This window comes from Alnus glutinosa, chromosome 2 (assembly GCF_958979055.1).
Source record: "Alnus glutinosa chromosome 2, dhAlnGlut1.1, whole genome shotgun sequence".
NCBI classification, from domain to species: Eukaryota; Viridiplantae; Streptophyta; class Magnoliopsida; order Fagales; family Betulaceae; genus Alnus; species Alnus glutinosa.
In genome coordinates, this window is record NC_084887.1 from 5,817,562 (window position 1) to 5,831,700 (window position 14,139).

Here is a 14,139-nt window from a genome sequence, read left to right on the forward strand (position 1 = left end):
CTAGATACCTTGTTTTTGTGGCCAAATTATGGTTTTCATGTATTGTGTATGCTTATTAAGATGTTTTATAGAGTAGTAAGTTAGGGAGCATTAATTATCCCACACCTTTTGTAGTGTAAACGTTTTTCAATTATAGATTAATCTTTACGTGGGGTTGTTTAATGTGAAACTAGGTGCTTTATGATCAAGTCTTAACGAAAGTGTTTTCATGTCGAGATCGTCGTAATGGTTGACTCCCATTATGCGCTCATATCATGCTTGTTAGGAAGATTCATATAGACTTTAAGCATTTCATTGGTTGAGGATTAGATGCGATCATTACCCTAAGTTTTCTTTTAAGTTTGTTTTCATTTTCCGCTTTCCTTTACTTTACTCATTGTAGCTTAAATTCTACAACTTTACTTTTGTTTTCATTACAAAGTTAAGTTAAATACGCTTTTTAAGTATTCCGTTACGCAAAACAACCCCCAATCTTTGTGGTTCGATAACCCTTACTATAGTACAATTGATTCGTACTATTGCGAAGTGGTAAAACTTATAAATTTAAAATCTACATAGTCGAGTTGACTACTACCAAACAAACAAAGCATAAGCAAATGAATGATAAACCCAACGATCCAAAATTTGATATTTTTCAGATAAGCACCATATTTACGAGCAGCTTGGCTACTCTACTAGAATTGATATCAAATGTTTGGTCCACTAGAAAATTTGCAAGTCTAATAGATGACAGACTCATGATAACTTGCATTGGCAAAAGGCATTATCATGTTTCTTCTAAACTACTTGTTAATTCCGTACATGTATCCGGTTTACTAGAAGAACTAGCTTTGCTAGAAAGGCCTCTCCGTGGAACAAATGCTGGCTGTTTCGGAGTTGCAACAGTTGCATTTTCACTGTCAAACATGGTAACAACATTTGACATGGTAGGGCGGTCATTGGGGTCTTCTTCTACACATAAGAGTCCAACATTTACGCACTTCACAAATTGATCTGCATTGCAAACTTCATGTAGAGCCGGGTCCATTAAATCCAACACCTTGTTTTCAACCCACAATCTCCACGCCTGTAACAATTTTAAAATTAAAACTGGAATGACCAAAAGTAGTAGTGACTATGAAAAATGAAACACACTTACATAGCCTATAAGGCTCATGGCTAGTTCTGATTGATAAAATCCTGTATTCTTTTTTCCACTAATAATCTCAAGTAGAACAACACCAAAGCTAAAAACATCAGATTTAATTGAGAAATGTCCACCTAATGCATACTCCGGAGACATATAACCACTGCATGCCAACATATTTCATCAGTGGATAAGACAAACACTTGTATATTCTTTGTGAAAACAGAGTTGGGGATTGAAATTTATGCTTACTAAGTTCCAACTATTCTGGTTGTGTTTACCCCTGTTTCTTTGCCGCTAACAATTCTTGCCAAGCCAAAGTCAGATATTTTCGGGGTCATCTCCTTATCTAAAAGAATGTTGCTGGTTTTCATATCTCTATGGATGATCTTTAATCTGGAGTCATGGTGAAGATAAACAAGCCCACGAGCTATTCCCACAATGATGTTGACGCGCATTTCCCAATCCAAACATATGCTTAGACTTTGATCTTGCAAGTTTTCCATTTTCCATTCAAAGAATAGTGTCAAGAATAGTAAAAAATCAGCTTTTACTCAAACAAGATATATATAGTCTATCAAGTACCGCAAGAGATTATAAATTTGGTTTAGAGACCAACCAAATATAAATGCGTCTAAGCTTCTGTTCGACATGTACTCATAGAGTAAAATCTTTTCATCTCCTTTTATGCAATATCCCCGAAGTCTAACAAGATTTCTATGTTGAAGTTTCGCAATCAACACCACCTCATTTTTAAATTCTTGTAAGCCTTGTCTTGAGACACTTGAGAGCCTTTTTACCGCAAATTCTTGACCTCCTGGAAATAAGCCCTGAGAAACCATACTCATAATGTTACCAATAACCAGAAACTAGTTTACATGAACACTAACACTAGTTAAAGATGCTGAAATCACCTTGTAAACAGGCCCATAACCCCCCTCTCCGAGCTTGTTTGCATCTGAGAAGCTATCTGTAGCTGCAAGAATGCCTTCCAAATCAAAAAAGGGTAGATCTATGCCTTTCTCATCTTCTTCTCTGAACTCACTCGCCATTAAGTCTTTCAGATGCCTTTCAGTATCTACTGTGCGCAGTACTCGGTTTCTTTCATCACTTCTTCTTTTGTCTGAGTTTAGCAGATCGACAACCATATATATCAGTTACACTTGCATGATAATTAATTACATGAAAGAGCTAAAGAAATGGCTTCATTTTGATTCAAAGGGAAATACATATTGTGCACAATAGAGTGCATTTTGTTAAAATCACCAAATATTCCAAAAGTTTAAGTTGATAGAAAATGATGAACTTAATCATTTAATTTATTGTCTAACACTTTTCGAAAAGCCGTTACCTTGTCTCTTGGCTATCTTTCTTCTCCACAAATATATACAAACAATTGCACTTGCGAGAACAAACACTACTATTAGAGGAATCAAAACAATTAGAGTCGACGACGTCTTTCCTTTTGAATGCTCTCCTAAAGGCCGAGGATAATCACCTTCTACAAGCACTGATGGAAAAATCAAAGTGATACATTAAATTTCACATATATGGTACTGTTTAGATTCATTATCGCAATAATAATGCTTATTGTTAGTACACGGTAAGCATGATACCAAAAACCTAAACCTTGCAATAAGCTGAAAAGGATTTGAAAGTTATATAAAAAACCTCCCAATTTCTAATGTACAATTAGAAGTGATTATATATACAGAAGGGAAAGTAAAACTTTTAGCAAGCTGCGCGTATATACAAATCTTGAGTTGAACAGTTGAAATTTTTCTTAACCCTGATGAAATGCAATAGAGAAAGAGGTCCGAGGTTTGATTATCACAACTGGTTTTTGAGAACCATACTATGTACCGATAGGCCTCTGAGGCCCGACTTTCCGCCCAAAGAGGCCTAAAATATGTACATACCAACAAGGCCAAGACTATGCTAGGACCAAGCTCAACAAACAAGTTCACACCATGTCCAAGATTGACAACGGGAGGATGTTCCTTCATCTCAATGGGACTCACCACAATCAATCCCATCTCCCACCAAGTCAGATAACAACCTTCCACGCCGGAAATCACCCCAAAAATGGCCATAAATTCCCTCAACAAAAATGACAGCTCGAGGCCTCTAAACTCTAAAGCCCTAAGCGAGAGAGGGCAGGAACATCAGCCTATATACATAGGGCAAACCCCTCAATCAGCCAGGCAATGACTTTAAGAAAAATTACTCTGATCAGGCACTCACCCATTCATTGACCATTGCACACCACCACACTACTAAAGGCAATTTCTCACACCCTACGCACTACCACATCTACATACATACTCTTACTACCTTTAATCTAGATTTACTAGCTCTGCTCTCTCTCAGTAAAGGATTTCACTGACTTAGGCGTTGAAGTGCATCTGGTCATACGGGACCGGTGGGCTTTCTGATGACCTCTCCCTTATTTTGTATAGGAACTCCTTTTCGAAATGCAGCTTGAGGTCAGTCAAGGTGCTTGCACCAACAATTTTAAAAAAGAAAAACAAAATATCAAAAGGACAGGATCCTCCTAGTGGTCTAATTCTTTCTTCACTAATAGAGCAATCTCAATCTACCATAGCTAGGCACATGAAATAGTGTCCTAACCTTTAGTACAATTTAAATTTGAGCCATCCCATGGGAAGCTTCCATTGCAAAGGCACCTCTTCTTTCCATCTCTAGTTATATTGCAAGTTGAATTTGGCCAGTCCTTGCAGTCTCTGGATGAATTACAGCTTGGCTCCTGCGGGGTCTCCCAACTAATCTCTACTTCACCATCATCGGTAGACCATTTGGACATTGTAAACGGATATAACAACTCATTGAGCAGAATTCCTAAACTTCTATCATATTTGACTTGGATGACAAATTTTCTTGTACTTGGATTAATACGAGAAACACGATACATGCCACTAGGTGCCTTGAAGCTAACCTGACCTGAGGAGGTGTTGCAGTAGAACTTGAAGTACATTGGGTCACCGCAATTTGTTCTAGTGCTCAGCGGATAGGGGATCAGGTTTGTGCCACAAGGCTCACAATTCCTATCAGTTGATTCTGCAAAGGTATAAAATTTTGAATAGTAATTAAATACTAAAATTTGCAAGGTAACAAGCTGCTTGACATGTCAATTACCGCTGTGAATACCCTGGCAGCCCACGGTTGACAAGTGATAATGTACAGATGAGGTTAATTTTTCAAATTGTCTAACAAAATTAAACAAAACTATGGACTTTGAGGGTAATGTAATGTCATAATCAAGCATAAAAAGAAAGATTAGTGCTATGATTTTAAAAATCCATACCAGCAGAGGTGGTTTCTCACTTCCTTTTTGACATCAATGATGATTTTTTTAATTTCCAAAAATTTGCCTTTACTAAATTAGCCAGATCCGTAAGTATGGATGCAATTCAGCTATTGAATTAATCCAAGCATATATATTCCAGTGTGTAAAAGGAGTACCTATAACAGATTTTGCCACGCGGACAGAGAGATTAATACCACTGTTTGTGTACTCCTCTTGAAGATTAATTAGATCTGAATTCCAAATCCAGCAGGTGTTGGTCCCAGTAGTATTATCCCTTCTTAGGCTGCTGTTTTGAGCTACCTCATATGAATAAGCCTGGCACAGCTGGCTGTCAAAGGCATTCCTTTCTGCATTCTGTTTCATTTTTTACTTTGAAATCAGAGTCTGGGCTACCCACTTTCATCATCGTTAAACTCAAGAACACGTCGCTCTTGTCAGATGATGTCGAATTTCTGTTGCACCCACCCGTGAAATCTTTAGAATCCCAATGCTTCGGGTCAGCAGGCTGGAACCCAGGCAAACATTTGCAGACCAACCTATGGTTAATATTGCAGCTACCGAATTTCCCACAAGCATTGTAAATGCTACATTTGTCTTTCGGCTCCCACCATATCTTAGATCGATTTTCATTGATCGCATCCCAGTACTGTAATTCCCCCATATAATTCATCACTAACCTTGTGTAATTATAATACGTATAATTCATCCCTAACCTTGTGTAATTATCCAGCTGCAGTTGTTTTGAGCTATTTGAAAGAAAACTGAATCTAAAAGAAATAAAATGCGGAATAATAAAATAAAAGGGACAAGAGATTTACGTGGTTCGGTCTATGACCTACATCCACAAGATAAAGCCCAAAGGGCTACATTATGCTTTTATTGAATAAGTTGAATACAATGAGTGCTCTCTTATTTATAGAGAGTAGAATAGAAATGAGCCTTCTATCTTAGCAATGTGGGACAAGAGGATGAAGCTTTTATATAAGCCAATGGCCAAAGCTTCTCCTCACTTAGGCAATGTGGAACAACCAACATATTATCTCTAACACTATTTAGCGGAAGTGGGTTCTTGGTAATATGCGTCACGCTAGTGCTGAAATTTGACAAGAAGTAGGCTATGGCATAGGGCATTTCATCTGAGCTCAAGAAGTTGCCTGGCATCCAACTTCTCCAATAAACGATTGGCTTTTTTGAGATAACGTAGTGACCCTCTCCTTCTTGATCTTGCTTAAACGTGAAGTTCCCACTTCCCGGGTCACCATCACCTATCCATGAGGTCAACGTCAACTCTTCATCCATCTTCATACCTGGAAGAAATGTATCAGTTGGATTTTGGAAGCTCTCCCACAGAGTCTTTGCATACTGTTCATCCCTTAAGACCAGGTTTCCAGAATCCATGAGCTTCAAATTTCGATTTATAGATCGAGAATACTCAACACCTGCTTTCCAATAAACTTTTCTAGTATTACTATCCCATACGTACCTTAATCTTGCCATCTTTTGCAATTCCAAAAGAAACTTCGGTGGAACCGTTAAGTACTGGGTTGTCTCTGTTGGCAACCCATACAACTGTTTGTTGATCCCATTTGTACCATATCCCGACATACCTTTTGAGACTAGCGCTTCCCGTAGCGTCGAAGAATCCCAGTTCAAACCTTCCTCCACAGGAGACAAGCGTTTCTCCATGCTTTGAAGTAATCCGCTCTCCATGCTTTAAACTATCTTTGCAACCCACACCTTGTGTTCTCTTTGGACAGGAACACAACAAGAGTACGTACAAGAAGAAGATGGAAGACAGCAACCAGTTACTTGCAGACAATATGCAGTTGATTTTTCTTCCTTGGCTTACCATTACGAATAAAACACGCAGCTGGTAACTAATTTAATTGAAATTTTATACCATTTCAAGCATACTATCATCTCGTCTGCCTTTCTTTGTGTTTGTTGAGGGCCTTATCAATTATGTACGTGTCTTTTTCTTTTTTAAAAAGCTGCCATTGATTCAAAGTTTGACGGTACCTTCACATGCGTAAAACTTTGAGCAGTGCTACGGTGACTTCCGGAAATTTTGCTTTACCATGGCATTCTTGTAATTATAATTACTTTAGATTCGCTGTAGATGCATCCCTTTTTGTCCCAGCATCAAATATTAAGGATTTGTTTAGTTGTGTGATTTTTTTTAATTTTTTTTATTATATTTAAAATTGTGAATATAGATAAATTTGCTTTTTAAAATTATGTTTGTATGATTTAGTGAACTTGAGACAAAATTAAAAAAAAAAAAATAGATAAAATTTAAATTGACAAAACCCAAACATGTTTTTGAAAAATAAAAAAAAAAAATTGTTACCAAAACATGCCTTAATTTTCTAAATTTCTATTTAAATATTTAGTTCAAGTCTTTTTTTTTTTTGGCTAATGGCTTTTCAAATCTGTTCTTCATTCTATTATCAATTATTTCTCTCTATCATTTAAATATTTTTTTTCTAATCTTTATTTTTTTAGAGTTAAATACATTTTAGCTTTCTATAGAAAAGCATAAAATACTGCAAGTACGTTGGGATTGTGTTAAGAATCTTAAAAAGTGCTCTTAGTATCTAAAAAATGGTGCCAAACAAAAAACTGGTATGTTTAGTAAAATGTTTCAAACGTACTTTTTTTTACTTTTTCTGTAATGAACTTTCTGGATATCTTTATGAAATGAGTTGGATTATGGAATATAAAGGCTGAATTTATGGATGATTTTGTACTAAATATTATTTGATGAATGAATGAACTTATAGGAATTTGTATATTGAAATGGGTAACAAGTTTGGTTGATTCTGTTAGAGAATATATTGATACCGTATATGACGGTATTCTCCATGTATTAGAGGATTTGATTTAATCCTCATTAATTGTAATCGATTATATTCTCTTTACATATTATTTTGTATTCTCTTTATATCCCTATAAATATGAATTATTTGTATTGTAAATTAATCAAGCAATAAGAGCATAATGTAGCTTTAGGGCTTTATCCTTTAGACGTAGATCATCGACCGAACCACGTAAAATTTTTTTATCTCTCTTATTTTATTATTTCGCATTTTATTTCTTTTAAGTTTCAGATTTCTTTCAAATTCAAGCCCAATCGAAGCTCCAAGAATTTCAGATACAAACAATTCACTGATTTTCGATACCCAGCCCGGCCATATGCTTATCTGGCTTCTTATAACCGATAATTCTGCAAACAAACTAACAGTTAAGCACAAAAACAAATAAAAATAAAAAGAAACAAAAATTGGAAGAAGAAAAAGAAAACGAAAAATCTACCTAAACTAGTAGAAAAATAAAATCAATTCAAACAAAAATCAATTTCCACAAACAAACAATTCCCCGGCAACGGCGCCAAAAACTTGATGTGTTTTAAAATAGTACTCGCAAGTGCACGAATCGTTTTGCAATATAGCGTATTGCAAGTGTGAGGTCGATCCCACAGGGAATTGTGTTGCGAAAATTAATCTCTATTCAAACTAATCCTACTTTAACCTAGTTCCAAATTTAGGGGTTTTTTTGATAAAAGAAAACATGAACAAAAATAATGAAGATAAAGGGGTCTAGGGTTTTGGAATCCACACTCACCAAATCACAATAACCTAATCTCATGCTCATCACACATATTTTGAGGTTGTCACATACAAATCTTAGGTATGCTCTACATTGCTTCAAAAATCATTTGAAACATTCAATGATTCCGTTCATAGCACAAATCACAAAGAGTACCAATTGAAATCAAAACATCCAATGTATCATTCAATCACAATGAATATCATCATTCACACCGATAAAACAATGTATTAGTCGAACGACGCACAATGAATATCCAATGTTTTGATAGATCAAACACCAAGCAATCAATCTTAATGAGACTTATTCCACATCATCACTTGTATCCGGAAACCACAAGAGATATCAAAACATCATCTCATAAAAATCGAAGTAGAACAATGAGAAATCAAACCTATAAACTCAAATAGCATGAACAAGCAAGAAACTCGGTTTCTCTTCAATGGTGAGGTTTCATCCTCAACCCCAAACGAAAATATTAGCTACACATGATAAAATAACTACAACTTAAAACATTAAATTAAAAGCATAAAAATCAAAGAGTTGCAAAAGGAAAGAAATAAGCTACAAGAAGAAGAGAAGTAAGAAGTTATGTACAAAGAGGCTCATGCCTCCTCCTCTTTTGATTTTCAGCCTTGGTCTCCTTTTATAGCCAAGTGGTTTGTGTGGAATGGGTGAGTGGGTGTATGAGTGGAGAGATGAGTGATGAGTGTTTTATGGAATGAGTGGTGAGTGTTTTATGGAATGATGTTGAGTGGAAAAAAAAGTGATTAAGTGGCTGAGAATGTGGAGAAAAACGTGTATTGGCTCTAGCTTTGGGGAGACAAGGGATGAAGCAAAAGAAAAATAATAAGAGAGATGGTTCCGGATTTTCGGGATGATCCGACGACTGAAATTCAAACAGCCATATCTTTTTCCACGCATCTCCAAATTGTCTGAAACTTGTTGCGTTGGAAAGCTGACATCTTGAACTTCAATTTAGATGTAAGAAACTCCCAAAACGGATATCTTTTGGTCCTGTTATGATCAGTCTAAATGTACTGGTCTGCTGCATCCGAATTTCCTTGTATTTTGCTTGAATTGTATCATTTCTCTCTTATTGTCCTACAAAATATAAAAACACTAAAACTAACCAAAGCATTAGAAAATAACAAAGCTAAAGGTTTAACTAATGTAAATTAAGGGGTCCAAATACACAATATTTGGTACTCATCAAATACCCCCAAACTTACATTTTGCTAGTCCCTTAACAAAACAAAATGAAAAACAAAATCAAAGCATGAAACATAAATCCTCTTTCGTGGGAGACATGATTGCATTTAGCATATGCAATAAGCCTTTTAAACCCCTAGGACTCCCTAGTGGACGAGTGAAGTCTCGTGAGGGTTTGCCAGAAATGATACCCACAAACATTCAAACATTATGCTGTCAACGAGAAAAAGTTTTACCCAGACCATGGTTCATACGTCATTGGCATGCTTAAAAAGACAAACCCCATCATAAACATCAACAGGGGATCCAATCATCAAATCACTCATAAATGGACAGTTAAGACATCACATTTCCTCAAAAGTGTAGAGTGAAATCAACATGCAATTATGAGGTTTCATTTTAATCTCAAGATAAGTACTTCAAAAATCATTGGAATCCCTATCAAATGAAACAACCAAGGCAAGATATGCAAATTATTTTATTTTATTTATATATATATATTTTTTTTGTTTTTTTGTTTTTTTTTTTTGTTTTTTTTTTTTTTTTTAATATGTTGGCTGTGCAATGCTCGGCTCCCTTAAGCTTTCTAATTGACCCATGTAACGAGTGTTGGGCCAGTGGCTCCCAAACCAAATGGTCTTAGGGCACTAGATGTAGAAACATCCCTAAGGGCTTAATTACTCAAGTCAAAAAGGCTACGAAGCCAAACTAGCCATACAATTAACCAAATTGAAATTCTCACCTTTTGACGCGAACACTCAATGCTTAGTGAGGCAAGAGGCCCGGTTACTCAGTGAAAAACTCAAAATGATCTTCTTTTTTTTTTTCTTTTTTTTTTTTTAAAATATATATATATCTTGCAAGCCAAGGTTATTTATCAATAAGTCATCCAACAACTCTCAAAATACACAATTAAGCACAAATTCATACCCCACAAATTACATGCTAACGTGCTCGTGATAGTTCAACTCAAGTGAAATCTTACTAGCCCAAAAATAAGTCAAAAGACTCAGATTCCTAAAGACATGATGTGTTCAAAAACTTAAGCAAGCCGATGAAATGCAAACCACAGCTATGGCTTAACTCAAACTTGGCAACATAATTTTTTTTTTTTTTTTTTTTTAATTAAAACATTTTAAGAACAAAAAGACAACTAAAAATAACTAAAAACAATTAGAAAAATTAAACAAACACACAAATGGAAACTTAAACAAACAGAAAATTTAAACAAACAAACAAATGAAATAAACAAACAAACAAATGGACAGAGTGCTTTTCCATACCCCCAAACTTGAATTACACATTGTCCGCAATGTGTAGTGTAGAAATACATTACCAGAAATACGGAAACATCGAGGTGTGAAAGGTCAAGGCGTCCCCCAAACTTAAACACCAAAACACCTGTCAACAAAAACTAACAGCAACATTTCTCATAGACACAAACATCAAAATGTTAGTTGCTGTCAGAAACGAAAATAAAATGAAAAGAAATAAAAATGAAAGAAATCAACTGTACAAAAAGGTAAGAGAAAATTTACAGCGCCTTCCCCGATCATGTGGATGTCCAACCAATCCCTTCCACCCTTTCTTCTTTAGAATCTGATATCCCTCTGGAAGAATGTGTCGCCTTCTCAGGTGGCCAACTTGCTTGCTTCGAAGGATCTTCGTAGCGCCATTTTTTTATTTTTATTTTTATTACAGTCCATAAATAAATAAAAAATAATAAAAAAAAAAATATATATATATATATATATATAATTATTGTCTTACAAAACGAAGTACTTCTAAGAAAACATAAACTTGCGAATCGGACCTTTCCTGCAACATCCCCAGAGTATTCGGTATGCTTATACCTGACTAAGTTTCTGGGCGGAAAACCCTGAGGTTTTGGACTACACGCAAGAGGTCCTGGTGTTGTTCTTGCAGACGATTGGTATTCTGTTCCAACTCAGCATACCTCTTTTCCAAGTCTTTCGCATACGAATCTACCACCTTCTTCAGCTTTTTATTTTCTTGCTGTAGGACCCGATTCCTACGCCTAAAGTCCATGTACATTCGCTGCAAAGCCAAAGTTTGAGCTTTTAGCGCTTGAACTTCATTCCCTCGAACTTGCAGACGTCGAGCCATGTTTGTAACTGAAGAAGCACTCTGAATACTGAAAGCCAAAGAGTCATTGATGGCTTGAGCATCAGTCCTATCCGCCAACAACTTATCATCTCGAGGAGTTATGATGCCTTGAGCCACGGATGCAGCTGCTGCATCATTCAGCATTACAGAGTCATTGGTCATGAGAGGACCTTTTTGCGTTAAGAATAATGGACGCCAAATTTCGGGTTGTACTACTGGCGTAGCATTCAGATCAAGATTATTTTGGGAAGAGGAAGAAGCCATTTTTCTGGAAAACTTAGGAAACGATGATATCCCTCAAAGAATCTGAAGGAGAGAAAGATAGAAATGAAGCGGTGATTCGAAAGATTTGAAGGGAAGGAAAGAGAACTTAATCAGTGGGCGAGACGCGGTCTAATCAACGTCATTCTGAGCGCAGCCTCCACTATCACTAGTAGACAGCCGCCCACGAATCACGAGTTCTCTTCTTTCTGAGCGCAGCCTCCACTATCACTAGTAGACAGCCGCCCTCGAATCACGAGTTCTCTTCTTTTTCAAGTTTTCACCCTTTTCACCTTCTCGAATTCCGAATTTACCCAATGACTTTTCCGGATTCATCGCCGCACTTTCCGCAACTAGCAGTCGTAGAGGGGCATCCCGAGAATGAGCTGGATGAGCGTTCCGAGAAAGGGATGGAGATATTACGATTCACTGTCGGCACCACTTGCACCGTCCCCTCTCAAATTTTCTCTATAAATTCACTCGTCTTCTCTCTTGCAAAGCACACCTATGAGCTCTCAACCCTTCACACTTCGAGAGCCAAATCTTTCTTCTAATCTGAACTCATCATCGCTTCCTGGAAGGGAAGATGTAGTTCATAACCAATTTCAAAGTTTAAAGTTGGAAAAAATGCAGCATCACAACCAGATTCACAAACAACGAAGCAAGACTATTCTTGATCATACTATCCAGAAGCAAGATTATTCTTGATCATGCAAGACCTTCTCTTCCGTCTTGTCAACCTGGACGCTCCTCACATCTATCCTCAATCCGGTGATGGCGATCTATGACAGAAGAGAGAGAGCACTACGATATGAGTACCGCACTCATATCCTTTCCGGATTGCTTGCCTCGCCTTCTTTGCTTTCTTCACATTCCCCACCTTCCTCTCCTTCGAGGCTTCCATGTTCTCATTTAGCAAGCTTTCCATGGTTCATGTGGGTTGAAACTGTAAGGGTAGTTGGTTGGAGCAAGTGTCCTACCACTAGGTGAAACATGTTGTACAGAAGAATCACAATAATTATCAAAATAAGAATCCATGCTTCACTTACACCCTATAGCAAGAAGTTATCCCACCATTGAAAAATTAAAAATAAACTAACAAACAAAAACAGACAACAAAATAAGGTAAAACAGAAACAAAATATTTAACAAAAATAATTAAAAAAAACAACTGTGCAAAAAGGTAAAAGAAAATTTACAACGCCTTCCCCGATCATGTGGATGTCCAACCAATCCCTTCCACCCTTTCTTTTTAAAGAATTGATGTCCCTCGAGAGAAATGTTTCGCCATCTTATGTAGCTAACTTGCTTGCTTCGAAAGATCTTTGTAGGACGATGGTTCCTAGATTTGCGTGGTTGTGTGCATAGATCCTTGACAGTTTTGGCATAAGATGGCTCTTTGAGACATGTAAGAATTAAAGCTTGGGGCTCATGAAATGTCTCAAGAGGGATGGTGATGAAGGAATGAGCTTCAGTACTCATTCCGTATTTGGATGTATTTGGATTGGGCGGGGGCGCTGCTTGCTCCGGGTGCTCCTCTCTTCCTTCCCCTCTGATGCTATCCACAGTTTCTTCATTCTCCAATAAAGTGATGGCAGGGACATGCTCATGATCAGAATGGCTAGCATCCTCATCATCAATCATGTAGTGCCCTTGAGCCATCTGCTGAATATGAAGCTCTTCTTCCTCCAGTCTGTTAAACTCAGCAACCAGATATTCGAACTGTCCTTCTATCCTGGCAATCGCCTGAGTGTTTTCCAAGGTAGCATTCTTCACGTCACTAATAGCCTGCTTCACTTCATTAATTGTTTGGCTTGAAAACTGCATGAAGGCCTTGAGAGTGTCTTCTAAAGTGGACTGTGAAGAAGAGGCTGGATAAACGTAGGATGAAGGATGGGAAGATTGGTTATCAAACTGTGGATAGTCAGGATAGTGCAGTTCCTGAAATTGGGGAGCACAATTTCCCATGGCTTGAGCTTGCCACGAGAAATCAGGATGGTCGCTCCAGTCCGGGTTGTAAAAATTGGGATTTGAATCGAATCCCGGGCTGGAGGAGTTTGTGTTCAATTGCTCAGGTGAAAAATTATAGAACTGTCCCCAGGAGGGACAATTACTATCACTATGATAAGGATCAGAGCAATAGGAACATGGTTCATATGGGTGATAATTCATGTTTTACAATCACTTCCTACCAAAAATATGAATCTTTTTTTTTTTTTTTTTTTTTTATTTTTTAAAGAAATTGCAAGTGGGGCAGACAGAATTCTCTAAGAACCCAGGTTCGTTCCCAGGAAAGTGAGGGGGGTCACACCGGACACACTTAAATCCCAAGACTTTCCTAGCCAGAACTTGCCTCGACACTTAGATAGCGCCGTAAGACCACACTAGCAAAATATACTTTTTTTTTTTTTTTGAAGATTAAAAGAAAAAAAAATAGCACAAACAAAATAAATTAAAAAAAAAAATTGAAGACTAA

The 14,139-nt window shown here is 37.0% G+C and overlaps 1 pseudogene; it reads right to left on the reverse strand.

Moving 5' to 3' along the window:
* Positions 1-616: 616 nt before the first annotated feature.
* LOC133860752 (G-type lectin S-receptor-like serine/threonine-protein kinase At4g03230) lies at positions 617-6,330 on the reverse strand (annotated as a pseudogene).
* Positions 6,331-14,139: the final 7,809 nt, after the last annotated feature.